This window comes from Phaethon aethereus, assembly GCF_964289735.1.
Source record: "Phaethon aethereus genome assembly, chromosome: 1".
Lineage (NCBI taxonomy): Eukaryota > Metazoa > Chordata > Aves > Phaethontiformes > Phaethontidae > Phaethon > Phaethon aethereus.
Window position 1 is genome coordinate 201,883,271 of NC_138575.1, and position 17,240 is coordinate 201,900,510.

Sequence of the window (17,240 nt, forward strand, 5' to 3'; positions counted from 1 at the left end):
TATGATATCTGACATGGGGCAAATGTCGAATGCTATATCCATCTCCTCATTAAAATGCCAACATATCACTACTTTGAAAAACCTCAGAGTGAGAAAACGGTGGAGGAGCAGGGGAGAAGGTAGATATAAGTGGAATGTCTGAATAAAGAGATCCACAAACAAAAAAGACTTTTGAAAGAGAAGAGCTGGATAATAGCACAGGCAGCTGGTCTAGAAGAAAGCTAAACCCATTTTTAGCGGTCAGGTTTTCTGGGAAAGAATTGGACTAAACAGTCATTGTGAATAAAGTATCTGAAGGTTTCAACTGTATTTTTCTGTCAGTGAATCATTGGCAAGCATCTACCTCCTTAACTGGGAAAATTTGCCATAGCTAATTGTCCCATAATTTATGCAAATCTATTTCCATCATGGACAGAGAACATTGGCTATTAGTTATTTATGAGTAGTGGTCAACTAGCTCTAGGTCATGACTGAAACTGTTCAAGCGGGAGAAAACAAACAATTTAGGAATAATGAGCAATAAATATTTCTTTCCACATAATACTGTCTCTGTTTCTAGGTGAATACATACTGAAAGTCACAGTTCACTGAACAGTTATTAACAAAAATCCATTAAAAAAATGTAAATAAATAACAAACAGGAAAGTTTTCTATAGCACAGTTATCAAAATGCAAAGAAGAATTGTAAGATATTCTGGGTCAGATATTCTAGACTGGTGTAAAATCAGCATCATTCTAGTGCCAACAATGGGATCACTGAAGTTTCATTGATTTATACCAGATGCAAGTCTGGACTTTATTTCTTTTTTGTTTTCCATTGTTCAGCCAGCTTCACTGCAGAAGATGATTAGAAAGAAAGGACTCAGGAAGACCACAGTAGCAGGCAATTGGAGAGATGAGATGCAAATTGATTAAGGTATGAATAAGTTATTGCAGAGAGGCAGAGGAAAGGGAAGCCAGGTTCTGGCAATGTTACTGTGGTTGTGACGTGAACTTAGAGATGATGGAGATAACGGGCAGAAAAAAAGTCTGAGGTTAGGGATGCCTGTAGTTCTGCACTAATTTGATACTAAACTTCAAGAGATGAAAATGCGGGTTTAACAAATTTAACTAAGGAAAATGTTAGAGAAACAGAAAGACTTGTCAATGGATTTCACCCAGAGTGGATTTAGAACAAGTTTTCTTCACCAGATTTACTCTGGTGTCAATTTTGGCTAAAATTATTTTTTTTTCATCATGAATTAGGACTATGACTGCTTTTTTCCCATTGCCTGGCTTTATCACAATGATAAACAACAAAGTATTTTTCTAGAGATATCAAATAGCCTAGACGTGAATCCCTTTCTGAAATTTTCCCAGCTCAGAGAAACAAAGCAATGAGAAGAAACAGGTTTGCCTGTGTTTACAAAGAAAAAGATACTGTCTACAAATATGTACCAGTGACAGACTCAAAAGACCACAACACTTGCTTCACCCACCACCTCTGCCGTAAACCTGCCTAAATACAGGTGTGCACCAACAGGTACATACACACAGGTGTTTTCTTCACCACCAGAGAAACCTGAAACAAAGAAAGAGGCTAGGTTTGATTTGTAAAATGCTTTAAACCACAACACTACAGAAAACACATGGGGAACAAGACAAAGCAGAAATTTTGAAGAATAACCAGTTCAAACCCAGTTGCCCATGTGCAAAAAGACGTGCTCAGCAATCCACTGTTCAATAAATTGATACTAGTCATATATAAAAGTTAACTGTCTGAACTAAATACAACCTACAGCAACATTAGTGGGAAGTAATTTACATTGACAGCTTTTCAAAATATATAGTTTTGCCTGAGCCAAAATAAAATTCTCAAGAATACACCACAGCTGTTTTTAAACCTACACTACAAGTTCCTGGAGGAGAAAAAAAAATAAGAACAGATAAAAATGACTGTAGAAAGGGAAAGCCACAGTCCCAGCCCTCCCTTTTTCTTCTGTTTCTCCTGTGATGGGATACTCCATGGCAAAGGAAAAAAATATACAGAATGGGGCAGGTCACAGGCCTAAAATCTAGTACCACAGACCAGAACTGATGGAGGTTGTGCATGGTCTGGTCTTTGCTGGACAGTAAAATAAACACAGAGCAGGAGAAAATCAGGATAGAGCAAGTAAAAGAAACACCCAGAAATAAAACCAGTAGCCAGTGCAGCTTGGAACAGACAAGAAATATGAAAAATTCTCCTTTGCATGGCCTAAAGGGACAAAACTAGGATATACTTCAAGTAAACCACACACAAATGCATCCCTGATAGAACCTGTAGCCTGATAGGAACAACTCTGCTCACAGGAGTGATAAGATCTCGATCTGCCCTCACTGCACCCTTCCAGTTCCTCATGACTTAATGCCAGTTCAATTGCATGATAAACCTCCTTGCAAAGATACAGGGCTAAAGGCCAGCCAAGGCCCACGGAGGAGTGTGCCACTCCTCCCCTAATTAATTCAGGCAGAAGGAACCTGATCAAAGAAGTGCTGACATTCAATCAAAAGTCAGACAATATGCTCATGAGTAATAAGGACCATCACATTGTCAGGATGTGCCAAGACTTCCATTGAAGTACATACTGGAAAAGGGGGAGGAAGGCCAGAAAGGCAATTGCACAACATATGTGACAGAGGCTCAACAAAAATAAATAGTTCCCCAGCTGGAAGAAAAACTCTCCCTGAGTCCCCCGTGCCCTGCAGAGGGGACAGACAAAGCACTATTTATACTGAAGCTGTTTCACCTCATATAGTAGCTGAATGCAGGAGACTCATCTGGGTGCAAAATCTATAGGTGCCATACAGTTATGCATAAGACGCATGGCAAAAACTTTGTCCAGCACAGATGAAACCAACTCAGTATGTGAATTCAACACACCAGAGGTCTAGAGGACAAGGAAAAGACTGTCAAATAATTTACTCATTTGGAAAACAAATCCACAAAAGCACAAGTCATCTTTCCAGTCTGCCAGTCCAAGCGGTTGGAAAACTGCCTTACCTCATTGGGGTGGAGCACAAACAGGTCTCCAGGTCTTCACCATCTTAAGCCTCTCCTGCTTTTTAGGTAACAAGATCAAAAAGCTTCAGTGACAAGAGAATTGCAAAACTTTCTCCCTGATGCTTTCCCCAGAAAGCTGTAGCACCCAGGCTGAGACATGAAAACTAAACTTACAGGACATTATAGGAAAATTACCAGAGACTTTCTTTCCCTGAAGCTAAGGTGTCTAAGGAAAATATCAAGCCCTGAGCATGTCCAACCCTGCTCAAATCTGTTCATCACCAGTGCTGAACAACGTATGTGGCATGTATCACTAATAAAACTATTGACTATTTACTTCTTTCTCCTAATGCCGTAGTTTCCTCAAGAAAGAACATTATCATTTCCTATAAATGCCAGTTTTCACTAATTAAAGGACCATTCCTTCACATAATCTAATTTCGCTCATCAGTCAGACACCTCTCATGACATGACAATACATGCTATGGCAATACAGTATGGTAAACTCTAAAACTCATACCATTACCTTTCTCCTGTACTTTCCTTTTTTGTAAAAAAAGAATTTAAAACATCCTCCAGGATACATCATACTTCTTGGAGACCAGATCCGGTAGACCTTTAAAGAAGTGATGTTATCTCCATATGAAAGTACTCTCCTGTGAAGAGATTTCTGGTCATTAGCATATCAATCAAGCAGAAAATATCATAATGAAGTAAGATGTATAAAAACTACTATAAAACAGGTACACGATAGTCAGCTTTAGGATAATGTATTCAGGGGTGTGACAGTGTCCTACTTTGCGTCTTTTAAATGAAGACTCTGGCTTAGATAGTAGCTGCATGGACCTGACACGGAACTGTCTGGTTCCTCTGGCCTGAGAGCAGGGGGAGCTCAGGTGAGACGACCAGGATGGGGGGTCACTCCCTGCCCAGAGCCTGTTTGGCTCCTGAGAGTGGAAAGGCCATGCTAAAGGCCAAATATATTATGAGTTTGCTCACTCCCAGATACGTGGAATACCACCTCCATGTCCTTGCACACCATTATAACCTTTCTCTTATAAAAAAGCTGTTGCTGCCTGGCTCTGCCTGAAGAACTGGAAGCACAACTGAGGCAGAATTTGGTGTCACCAGCTTTCCACCACAGTGCCAAGAATAAAGAGAAAAGAAGCTGTAAAAGCAAAGGCATAAGAAAAGGAGCCTGGTAGGAAATGCCTCTGAAGACAAGGAAAGCATGAGTTGCTAATGGCTTCTTTTTATAAAGTGCCTTCAGATAAGGTTGTGTGGTTTTTTACCAGTGCAAAACCTTATTATGAGCTCTTCCATCTCTCTATCTGGCAAAATAATCAAGAAAAGGTTGTGATTTCAGGACCTGCAGCTCTAAGTACAAGTCAAAGTACAAGTCATTCCTTGTAATTTTTTACAGTCCTGTATTATTTTATCACTTTCAGACACCGGTTACATTATGTGGCACACACAGAGTATTACATTCCACAGGTCCGATGAAATGTGTCTCTATTCAAATTTTTAAGCTGATGTTAATAATATCAAGGTAATTTGGATATGCCATGGACATAAACGCTCAACATTTTCACATATTCAAATATTTTTAAGTTTGAGAAATGATGTTCTATTAAAGCGAGTATTCATCTTTTCAACACAGACTAACAGGAGCTGTGGACACTCAGCACGACTGAGAATTAAGAACCTAAAGTTAATAGAGTCTTTTTACAAATCTACATTCAGATATACGCAAGTATATTTTATATTCAGGCGTTTCAGCAAAGAGATAAATAAGAAGAAAATGTGTTTTGTACAACTTCATCTAATGTGAAGTGCTTAAGTTTCATTATGGGAACTGCTTCATGTTTTAAAAACATTATCCGATGGAAGAAAAGAATGTTTGGAGAGACATCCATTCATTCAATTGAAAAATCAAAATATCTGGGGCAGTATTCATCTCACTTAGCTCTGGAAATTTCCAGTTACGTACCTAAATCTAAGTCACTGTAGGATCCTGTGAAGCCAGTAGTGAGAAAGTAACTACTTCTGATGAGACATTATTTTTGTCCTTTGTTGTTGTTACTCTTAGTTTCCCTTTAAAACAAGAGAAGTGTATTTTGAAAGTACTTGGTGCTCTAGGACAACACAGTATAACAGTCTTATACTGTACCTAGATTGTGGGGAAGGAGGGAAGACTGACTCCTCTACTGAGGCTCACAGAGTAGCTGAAGTGGGAAGGCACATCTAGAGATGCTCTGGTCCAATCCCTGCTCAAAGCAGGGTCACCTAGAGGAGATTGCTCTAATAAATCTATGAACCTTTTGGGACACTGGTGCCTGGAGGTGTCAGGTAGGACAATCACTGCTTTACCAGCGCTGTTGTGCTTCACGCATTACAAGAGAGCAACAACAGTGGTGAAGTTACCAGGAAATTTCAAGTGGCATAAGAGTTCGCTTGACCAGAAACACAAATATTCAACAACAATGAAAAAGATGTAAAAAATAGAAAGGGGTGGGGTGGGGAGGAGACAGGAAAGGATGCAAAAAGTCGTAAGTCATCCAATGTAATGGCTTGGTAGGAATATGCTTTCACGCTTCAGACCACTGAAACTAGACTGAAGCTCCACCCTGTGCAATGTATTTTAACTGTTGATAATTGAAGTGGAACACACCAGCCTTTACTTATCCTGCCTAATGAATGTTATCATGTGGAAAAGGTAAATCAATAACAGCTGAGATCAAACATACCAATCTCCTTTTGCATGTACAATGTTCTCATTTATATAAATCTTTACAACCTGACTGCCCTTCTCATTTAAGTGCAGTGAGTGAAACATTACTCAGTACAAACGACCTCTCTTAAGAATTCTCCACGCTGTTTGAAAGGGTAGCCCAAATGAATTGCTGGAATGACCATTGAAAGGGCTACTGGTTAGCTATGACTGTCCTTGGGAATTAGCCAGACGTGAGGTAACGAGATCACAAAGTGTTGTTGGTATTGGCAGCAAAGCCAAGGTTCATCATAGTACCTCTTGTCTAGACTAGGGATGTAAAAGGAAATAAAAAACAATTCTTCGACTATATGCACTTGATGTTCCGTCCTCTTTTTTCTATAGAAAAATGTAAGACATTTGGAATTTTTCATTTTTATTTGGGAAAGACAAATTTGGAAACTGGAGTGACTCATGCTGGAAAGTGTCTGACTGGCATGTGATAGCCAGCTAGCTCCAGAAAGTTAAGGCCGTAGGAAGAGTTTGAGGAAGGCATGTGGATTCAGATTTTAATGCGATTTAACTCTTAGTACTCTCATCATTCATTTTGCTTTTTTTCACTGTATAAATGAGAGGGAGGTCCTTTACATGGATAATCTATCTGTTTACAAGCAAGATGACATATACCAAGAGGTCCATGTACCCTGGGAATAAGAGTTTCAGTTTTAGGTCTGTATTACAGGTCCATTCCCAAATGCATTACACAAATCTCCTATCAGGTAATTCTGCAGTACAAATACCCTAGAGGGAAAGTTCAGATTAGATCCCTATTTCAGACTCACTTGGGCAGCTGCAAAAAAATTGCTTTCCTCTGTAGAGCATCGTGGCATTGTGGTATCCCTCTCTGAATCAAGATCCACCCATCCTTTACACAAAATCCTTTCTCATTTCCAGCTGCTGCACTTCATCCCCCATCCCGCTCAAGTTCAGTTACAGAAGGGCTGGCTGACCCAAACTGTAGGCAGAAGGAATATTTATAGTCTTTTCTCAGGATTTTCCCCAGAAGCTGAATCACACCTGTTTGGGGATTTTTTTTCCATCCAGTGGCAGCTACTGTAAACTTAACAGCACTTTTTGCTCTTCTTTGCCTCCTTTCCTTCAGCAGAGTGCTGACATCCTCCTTTTTCACCCATTCCTCATTTCTTTTGGGAATGGTAGGCACTGAGTGTCTTCAGCCACCACATCTATACTACCTCTCAGGCCTCAGCATTTACCCATTGTCTCATTTCCTAGTAATAAATCAAGGAAAAAATCACCATCTACACCCTAGGATCTTTTTAGTGTCCCTACCAATGCAGGCTATTGGGAAGGTAAGGGGACATCACAGTGCCCGCTGTTGTACCACCAACGTTTTATCTTCTGTTGCTGTCTCCAAAAGTATGTCTTGTTCCCCACTTTCTGTTCCAGTGCATGGTGCCCATGCGTCCTTCATTGTGCCAAGAAGCGCAGAAGCTGATCTTTCCTTATCTCTTTATCATTCCAAATAAAATACGATGTTATTGCAGTCAGGCATGGTTTTAGCAGCAGGACTGATGGGACTCACAGAACTTTCCTCTAAACCCACCTACCATTTTGTGCATGCTCCAGATCATATAACGCTATAATGCAATTTTGACTGTTTCCCACTCCGCATAGACATAACTCCCTTAAAAGGTTTGGGTTTTTTTTCATCACTCTCACATTCCCATACTTCAGTCCCAAAGTCCCATTCAGGCTAGGAAGAGTTTTCTATGATAGACACTTGCAATGTTGGAGTCCTACCAAAAGCAGGCCTGAATGCTGCCTTCTGCCTGTTTCTTGGACCTACCTGCTTTTCTGATCTTTGATTGCCACCTCCTCACAGAAGTGACACCCTCATGTCTCATCCATGCCAGGCCCTCAACACTGGGGCAATGTTTTATATTTACAGACGTATGGAGCAGACACAAAGACTTCAAGGAATACCAGATGCCAAACACTCCTTATGCAGAGAAACAATAACACAGATGTGGGCAAAATGAAAATTTGTACCCACTCCCTGCCTCCTTCTCACTCCTCTATTACTATCTGAGCTAATGTGGAGTTTCTTAAGGAATCAAGGACCCTTCCTTCCCTGCTCACTGTCCTCTGCCAGTTTGTCTTCTAAATAACCTTCCAATTGTAAAGCTTCTTCTCAACTCAGTGCCCTTCCATGTCCTTGTTCAAACTTCTCTTCATGTGATCTGTGAAACACCATGTCTTTGACAAACCTCCTTGTCATGTAAGCGATGATCTCATGAAGTGTTCTACAAGACTGTCCATCACTAAATTGCTCCTCCTCAGATTAAAATTTGTGCTGGATCATAATAAGCTCTTTGCCTATGTGCAAGGAAAATCATCCAGCCTTAACGATGTCTTGAAACACTCCTTGAGATTTCAAACTGACGTAAAGATTACAAATAAAATAGAAAATGCACATGAAGTCTGGTGTTCAACAAAGATATGTCTCCTATGTGAAGCGGAATTAACAAGTCATCCAAATCACCACAAAAACCTTCAAAAGCAGGAGTTCTCCGTCACATGGCTGTTTTATGAAAAGGGATGGCAGAATAGACAGGGAAAACTTTTGGTAATGACAAGACAAAAGCTGGAATAAAGGCAAGAACAGAGAAATAGAACAATCTGAGTATCTGCAGCAATGAAATCCTATTCTGGCCCCCAACTTGCATGTTAAAAACTGTGGTGCCAGACATTTTTATGGTTCATAATTGCTTGGTTTTCACTTAGGGCTTTGCACATGATTGAATCTATTGAAAGACTGTGCCTTGGCTTTGTATTTCTAAGATACATTTCATTCTTTTTACATACACATTATGTATCCTACTCAGGGCCTGGTATTATATTTGATATGCAATCTGTATTTAGGAAGCATTCCTTTTGGTTCACCCAAGAAAGAAATGCAATGCCCATCTGGTGTCCTGATCATCCATACATGGAAAATTCATCCTTCTTTTAATCTGTTGTGAAACTACTCTTCATCTCATATTTTGGAGTGTTGAGGACATTTTTTTCTCTTGTGTGTGTCAGTTCTGATTCATTCTGGACCAGAGCCAGAAGCTTTACAGGGAAAGCATCTCTACATGAGAATAAAAGCCCATTTTAAAAAGTTGTAATCGTCTGGGTCAGGTATATGATCTAAAGCCTCTCTCCAGCATCCTTACCATTATTTACACTTGATCACATGTCAAGACCGTAAGTCAGACCTGCATAACTAACTTTCATCCTCTTTATTAGCTACAGAAATGACAGTTAAATAGCTCACTCATCCAGGATTATTCACTGGCTGTTGTCAGGTCAGCTGAAGAAAAAAAGAGTTGAAAAGCTCTTGCAGAGCTGAAACAAGGGCAAAGAAATTATTTTCGTGTAATTTATTTCTTTACAGAAAAGTACAGTTTAGGATTGACCAACAGATTTTCCAAATTTATGTTGAATTTAGCAAATAGTAAGCCCCAAGAAAAGGGGAATAAAAACTCTAAATACATCATTATAAAATGAGACGATTCTTCCATTTCACTCGTACTGAGTTTGAGTTAAATAAAGTAAGTTTTTGAAGAAAAAGACATTTGCATTTGGCATGAAGTGTTGTAGCCCACTGAGAAAATGGTTTATTTTTCTATTTTTAGTATAAAAGAAGATAATCTTTTAAAATTAAATTGACTTTCTGGTAATTTTTCTGTTTGGTTTTTGACTGAAAAGAAACCATTTACGATGTCGAGGGACTTTGAGATCGAGATGTCCTTACCATCCTCTTGATGACTATACCCACAGAACTGCTGCTACTTCTGCCCTCTGAAAAACGGAAGAAAGCTCCTTTCTCCCATCTTTGTCTGCTTTCCTGGCCAGTGCATTTGAAGAAAGTGATAAAAATTGTATTTAATTGTTAATACTTGTAATGTTGTGTGATACATATTTCCCTTGATGTTTTAAAAATAATGTAAAATTCTATGTCTGAACATAGCTTGCTGGTATTTTGTAATGCTTTCTATTCACTTCTCTTTTCTCTTTTTAATCAGGTTATCACTTGGATCGCAGCAGAGGTACTGCTCACATCCTGAACCACGTTGTGTTAAGCTCTGTGTCCAAATATAAAGGGTAAGTCCTTTCTTAAAGAATATGTACTTGCAAGTAGTTTTCAATTCGCTACACAGTGAGCTGGATTTCAGTGAAAGCGAAGTTTACTAAAAACATACATACCTACAGAATTGAGATGGGAAAAAAATTGTTGTGGACAAAAAAAATATTAATAGTTAAGATTAAGACAACCTTGTTTTGCAGTGATGAGCTAACTCCTGTAAGAGAGCTGGGTTGTGCTTCTCTTCACCAAATACTATTTTAGTTATCTAAGATAGAGGAACTAATCACAAGAGTTCTCTCAGAAGTGAAACAGTCTCTTTTTATATCACAAGAGTGGACATACACTGTATTTTGTATAAATGATGCTATTATCACTGCAATTATTATTAAAGGCAGGTTTTGCAAAATGATATACATGAAAATGAGCTTAGTATAGCTCTTTGTTCAGTATAAGCCATTTGCCACAAGCCTTTATTTCTTACTGAGTTCTACAAGTGACTTCTGCATTCTAATTATACACTACCCAACCTGTGTAACACTGCACAGTCACAGAATCACACATCACAAAATAATATATGTTGGAAGAGACCTCTGGAGGTCATCTAATCCAACTCCTTGCTCTAATTAGGGTCAAATAGATCAGATTGCTTAGGGCTGTGACCAGTTGAGCCCTGAACACTTTCAAAGATAAAGGGTTCACAGCCTCTCTGGGCAACCTGTGTGACCACCATCATGGTGACATTATTTTCCTAGTACGCAACATGAATTTCCCTGAGTTGTAACTCATGACTGTTGTGTCTCATCCTCTCACTGTGCGCCTCCCAGAAGAGCCCAGCTACGTGTCAATATGAAGTACCTGAAGACAGCAGTGAGGTGTCCCTTTTGTCTTCTCTTCTGAAGGCTGAACAAGACCTTTTCCCTCAGCCACTCCCTGTATGTCCTTTCTCTAGCCCACTCCCATCTTGGTGGCATCTGATAGACTCACTCCAACTAATTGGAGTGTTTCATGTCTTGGAGAACTCAGAGCGAGCACTCCAGATGCAGTCTTAAAAGTGTCAGAGCATAATAGAGAAGAACAATGACTTTTCTTGGTCTGCTGGCTACAATCTTACTTATGCTGCTCAGGATGTTGTTGGCCTTCTGTGTTGCAAGGGCACAATGCTGGCTCACATTCAATTTACTGTCCACCAGGACCCCCAGTTCCTTTTCTGCAAAGTTAGCCAGTTGGTTCCCGGACTGATCTCTGGCAAGGCCAAGTGCAGGGTCGTGCACCTGGGTCGGGGCAACCCCCAGTATCAGTACAGGTTGGAGGATGAAGGGATCAAGAGCAGCCCTCTGAGAAGGACTTGGGGGTACCGGTGGATGAAAAGCTGGACATGAGCTGGCAATGTGTGCTCACAGCCCCAAAGGCAAAGAGTATCCTGGGCCACATCACAAGAAGCGTGGCCAGCAGGTCGAGGGAGATGATTCTGCCCCTCTACTCCGCTTTGGTGAGACCCCACCTGGAGTCCTGCATCCAGCTCTGGAGCCCTCAGCACAGGAAAGACATGGACCTGTTGGAGCGGGTCCAGAGCAGGGCCACAAAAATGATCAGAGGGCTGGAACATCTCTCTTCTGAAGAAAGGTTGAGAGAGTTGGGGTTGTTCCGCCTGGAGGAGAGAAAGCTCCGGGAGGATGACCTTATTGCAGCCTTTCAATACTTAAAAGGGGCTTATAAGAAAGATGGGGACAAACTTTTTAGGAGGGCCTGTTGCGACAAAACAAGGGGTAATGGTTTTAAACTAAAAGGGTAGATTTAGACCAGGTATAAGGAAGAAATTTTTCACACTGTGGGTGGTGAAACACTGGCACAGGTTGTGCAGAGAGGCGGTAGGTCCCTGGAAACATTCAAGCTCAGGCTGGACGGAGCTCTGAGCAATCTGCTTTAATTGAAAATGTCCCTGCTCATTGGATGGGGGTTGGACTAGATGACCTTTAAAGGTCTCACACAACCCAAAGATTCTATGATTCTATGATTCTATTGGCTTATTCCCTCCCAGATGCAAGGCTTAGCATTATCTTTTATTTAACTCAGAGGTTCTTGTCAGTTCATTTCTCCAACATGTCAAGATCCCTATGAACAGCAGCTTCCTCCTGAATATCTACCACTTTCCCCAGTTTAGTACAATGTGTGAACTTGTGCCCACCATCCACATTATAGGTGCCAAAAATTACATTGAACAGTATGCATTATACCTGTATATACATATATATTGTTACAACATAGGTTTATATATCATTTAACACACTTGCCCTGCTCAGTTATTAGCAGAACTAAGGTTAAACTATGACCCTCTTAGTAGAAGGGTTCACACGTGTCTGCCATCATTACTGGCATTTCTGGAGAACTCAGATGAAGGCAAATCCGATTAATTCCGTTAAAGAAAATTATTCTGTCAGGATTTGAGGGACTAGAAGACCAGTTAGTATAAAAAATGTTTTGCCTTGCTGTTTTCTCATAGTTTAGCCTGATGTTGTGGTTTAACCCCAGCCAGAAATTAAGCACCATGCAGCCACTTGCCCACCTTGCCTGCCAGGTGGGACTGGGAGAGAATTGGGAAAAAAAACTCATGGGATGAGATAAAAACAGTTTAATAGGACAGCAAAAGAAGAGGAAACAATAATGATAACAATAATGATAATACTGATAAAGGAATATACAAGAACAGGTAATGCACAATGCAGCAGTTTCTCACCACCTGGTGATTTATAGCCGGTCCCTGAGCAGCAATTCCTGGCCCCACAGCCAACTCCAGTTTATAAGCTGACATTATATGGTAGGGAATATCTCTTTGGCCAGTCTGGGTCAGCTTTCCTGGCTGTGCCCCCTCCCAGCTTCTTGTGCACCTCCTCGCTAGCAGAGCATGGGAATCTGAAAAGTCCTTGACTTAGTATAAGCACTACCACTACTTAGCAACAACTGAAAACATCAGTGTGTTATCAACATTATCCAAAACACAGCACTATCCCAGCTATCAGGAAGAAAAAACAACTCCACCTCAGCCAAAACCAGGACACCTGGCCATGCACATAAATCTCTCCTAGGATATAATATATAGAAAGAAAGAAATGCTTTTTTTATCTTCACCACAGTGGATGGGAAAAAGTCCTTTCACATGTAACTTGCTTTGGGAAACCTTTAGGCTTCATGCATTTATATCTCAAACATGCGCTCTTCCTCCTTCACCTACCTTCTTTGCAAAAGAGGTTGGGCTTGAGATGATCAGGGGGAAGCTCCAAATACTCTAGTTCTTCATACTGTTCTTCAGCTGCAGATGGTCCAAAAAATAATAAATGCATGGTGCAAATCTACTCTTCCTTTCAGGAGAGGATGCACCATATATTGTGTCTTGCAAAGAAGACATTTCTTCCCCAAAATAGGAAGGACTCAATGATTCATCTTTGGTACTACAACTTTGCAATTGCCAATCAACATCAAAAAAAAAAGTTCTTTCTGTGAGGCATGCAGTTGGTCTTTCAGGCAGGCTGAATATTTCGTCTTAGTACCTGTCCATGCTGAACAGTTCTAGCACCACATTCTGCAGTGATAAAATGTATTTCTATTACCTTGTTAATCCTCTTTGAAAAGCCTGCCCACCTTCCCTCATCACTGTCGTTTGTGCTGCACGGTCACTTAGCTACAGGCCGTCAGGCTGAGCTCTACTCTGGTCTTTCTCCAATAATCTTAACACCACTGATGCCCCAAGTCCAAATCATGGCTGGCTGTCAGCATGGGACACTAAGGCCAGAGCCGTGTTGATTTGAAGTCTTGTTCACTGACCTTCATGTCCAAATAAAACCTCTTCCTGAGACGTGTGTGCTAACAATAACTGCTTACAGCAGTTTCTCTGGGAATGCAACAAAAGGGGTACAAGTGTGACAGGACTGAATCGTGACCTAGGTTTCACTGAATTGCAGAAAGTTGGCTGTGTTTTAGTATTTACCTACACAATTGCTCTGCTTGCTATAGTCACTCAAGGCCTAGGAGTGAATAGGCTTTCATTCTTGTTGTCTCACTTTCTGAATTATAGTTGGGTCAGTAATCCCATGCTGACTGTGACAGGTTACACTGACATCAAAACGTCATTTGCAACCATATAGCCAGGAAATCAGTCTTGGGGATTAGAGTTTAGTCCACTCTTCGCTTTCATTCCTGTGAAGCAGATTAATTTGAAAAGCAATGATGATGCTTTGATGACAATAAATGTTTATTGTTATTAATTCATTTATGCATTGTACCTTGAAACAACAGAACGTAAACAAACAAGTGATGTCAGCATGTGTAGCAGAGAAAAAATAGTCTATGAAAACATACCCTTTCTTGTATATAATGACATGTTTTTGCTGCAGAAAGTCCCTAAGGCTGATTTCTTACTTGCAGTTTCAAAACATCATCATTAGTAAGACACTGGGGAATAAAACTGTTCCGTGAATCCATTTATGTCTTTACTGAAAACCCCACTTTTCTATGTGAAGAACAACAACAGTCACTTGCAATTTTTCCCTCACAGCTTTTGATGTGGGTCAGAAGACCATTTCAGGTAATATGCATAACATACCCTACTAATCTATGTTGGCTTACTAGCTACCACAAAGGAAGGAGCCAGACATAAAATCCATTGTTATCCTCATAACTGGTCATATGTTATTTTTACTACTATAGGGCTTTTTTGTTTAAACTTGACTTTCGTTGCCTTCATAGATATTTTGAGCTTATACTGAATTAAAATACACATATTTACTAAATAATTCATTGGTGAGGCAGGAAGATAATTTGGCAGGGTTCTTTTCCCCCCCTCAGGCTTATAAATTCCAGAATTTTTTTGCCCCACCTATTTGGCACATATTTTCTTTTTTTTTTTTTTTTTTTTTCTGAAGAGCAAGAGTAACAAGATTAACCCTGAAAAACATAAACCAAGGGAAATGCTATGGCTTTTTTTCCCCCCCTTAATCCTTTAATGGGGGCCCAGTCCTAAGCCCCTGGATCTTTTTAGTCAGTTCAGTTAGTTCTGGATCAAGCCCATACACAGGATTTCTTCTGTTCCTCGGCATGTTTCAGCTGACAGCCAGGACTGCACAAGAATGCATGAGAGAACCCTCTGTCCTTGGCATAAACTGGCCGGGGTGTTAATCATTTCTCACTGACTGACATTTTTTTTATGCCTTCTGACTTTCCAGGTCATATGTTTCTCCCTTCCTGGTGCTCTCAGACTCACTGCGTTCGAGTTGCTTCAGGGACTCCAGTCGCTCTCCGCAGTGTTTCGTGTCTAGCAGCCTCCCGGTAGCCGGTACCTCCCTGGTAAACGGGGCTCTGACAGCCTTTGACTGGCTCCAGTTTGTGCAGCTGCACTGCACTGCGAGAAGCAAAGAATATATTTCATTTAAAAGTGAAAGAAAGGTTAGTTCAGTAACGTGATCTGTTGCAAAACCGCTCTCTCCTCCGAGGGCAGTCAGGTAAAATCCATTACACAAAGAATTTCAAAGATGTTTTTTTTTAAGTTGTCAGTAACAATGCAGCCCATTGTTTACATTTTAATTAACTTCTGTTTCACTGATTTTTAAATAAGATTAATTAACGTAATGCTTTCAGCTGAATTATTGTGAGTTGAACCTATTCAAGACCTACTGGAGATCTTCAAAGACTAGCACAGCTTGTTTATGTAGAGGAAGTCAAATTAGTGATACCTTTATAGTAATTTAGTAGCTCATGGACACTGCAGTGGTGAGAAATATTTCTTGGAGAATCTTTCCTCAGCAGCCTCTGGTCTTAAAGGAGTTTTCTTCTTTACCTTTAGTATGTACAACTGGCACAACTACCTAGAAAATAAGGAATGGGAGATTACTTGTGCAGTACAGTAAAAGACCAACATTGAAAAAACAGAAGTATCCCTCTGCTTGTGCCAAAAACAAAGAGCACACCTGGCCTTGAAGTTACTTCAATGAAAATAAAAGCAGAGAAGATAAGCTGAGTGCCACTGTCCTGTACCTACTACCCTCTCATCTGTGATTTCTCGCCAGAATCTTAACTCTGACCGAGAATCTTAACTCTGATCGAGAATCTTGTTGCTTTTACACTATGATTTTCAAATACATTTTTCAAAGCAGTCACTAGAAAATGTGCAACAAATGTAAGTAGAATTGAGGGCACATTGTGTAACTGTGCCTCTCTCAGAACAAGGTTGTACACCTAAAAGGAACTGTATGATTGACTCATTTATAGGAAAGATATGTATATATAAAATAAGTCTGCATTCATGAATCCCTGATACGAATCAGTATGGTTTCTTGATGGTATACATGTAGAGCCCTAGATCTTTGGCTAGGACTACAAAGCGTATTACACAACATAGGAAACATGTGAAAAGGGAGTTTCAGGCCAAATTTGCAATGTGCCACTCCCAAACTAGTGACGTGCTGATCTGATCTTCCAACATAAGTTGTTTGCTTTAAATTTTCCCTCCTGTCAGTAGCACAAAAGTGCTGTGACAGCAGCTAGGAATAGGCAGGAAGAAAGGAAGTTCCCAGCTGTGCCATCTTTTTTCTAGCCACAGTCCCTACACGTACATTACCTTTTTGCCTGGCTTCTTCACTATCTTCCTCTGATCGTCAGGCCCTTCCTGTTTCTTTCAATTTTTATTCTTATTTTTGACAGGTATTTTTCTTAAGTGAATCTTCTGACTGTCTGTATAATCCGTCAGGAGAAGAACTAAAGCAACCAAGGATTGATCAACCTTTGCCCCATTGCCCAGAGAGACGGAGAGCTCCCAGAGAAAAAAACATCCCTTTCCAACAGAATTTCTTGCCCAGCCTGGCAGACTTTTGATGATTTTTATATACTCATAACCAAACCTGAAGAATATTTTGGCATCCATTCCCACATAGCAGTGATGAGCTCACACAGGTAGTTACGAGACTGAACACTGAGGACATAAGAAATTATTTCCAACTCCGATGAAAGTTGCAGTCTTATGTCCACTCCACCCAGGAAATGACCTACTGAAATTTATTTATGTTGCAAAAAGTTTATTTTTTCATCTCACCCTTAGAGGATAAGACAGACAACCATCAGGTTTAACAAGCCATAATTGTCTGGTGACCTCAGACAGTAATGCCTTGTCCCCTTGCACTTTTCTCTCTCACAAACCAAAAGCATCCCCACAGTTCACTGATGCATTTTGACAAATAAGTAAAAAGCTAGATAGCATTGCCTGTGGTACCAAAACCATCCTGAATCTATCTGTCAGCAGCACGAGGAATAAAGGAAACCTTTTACTTAGCTGTCATCACATCACAAAACTGTCCCAATGAACCAACTAG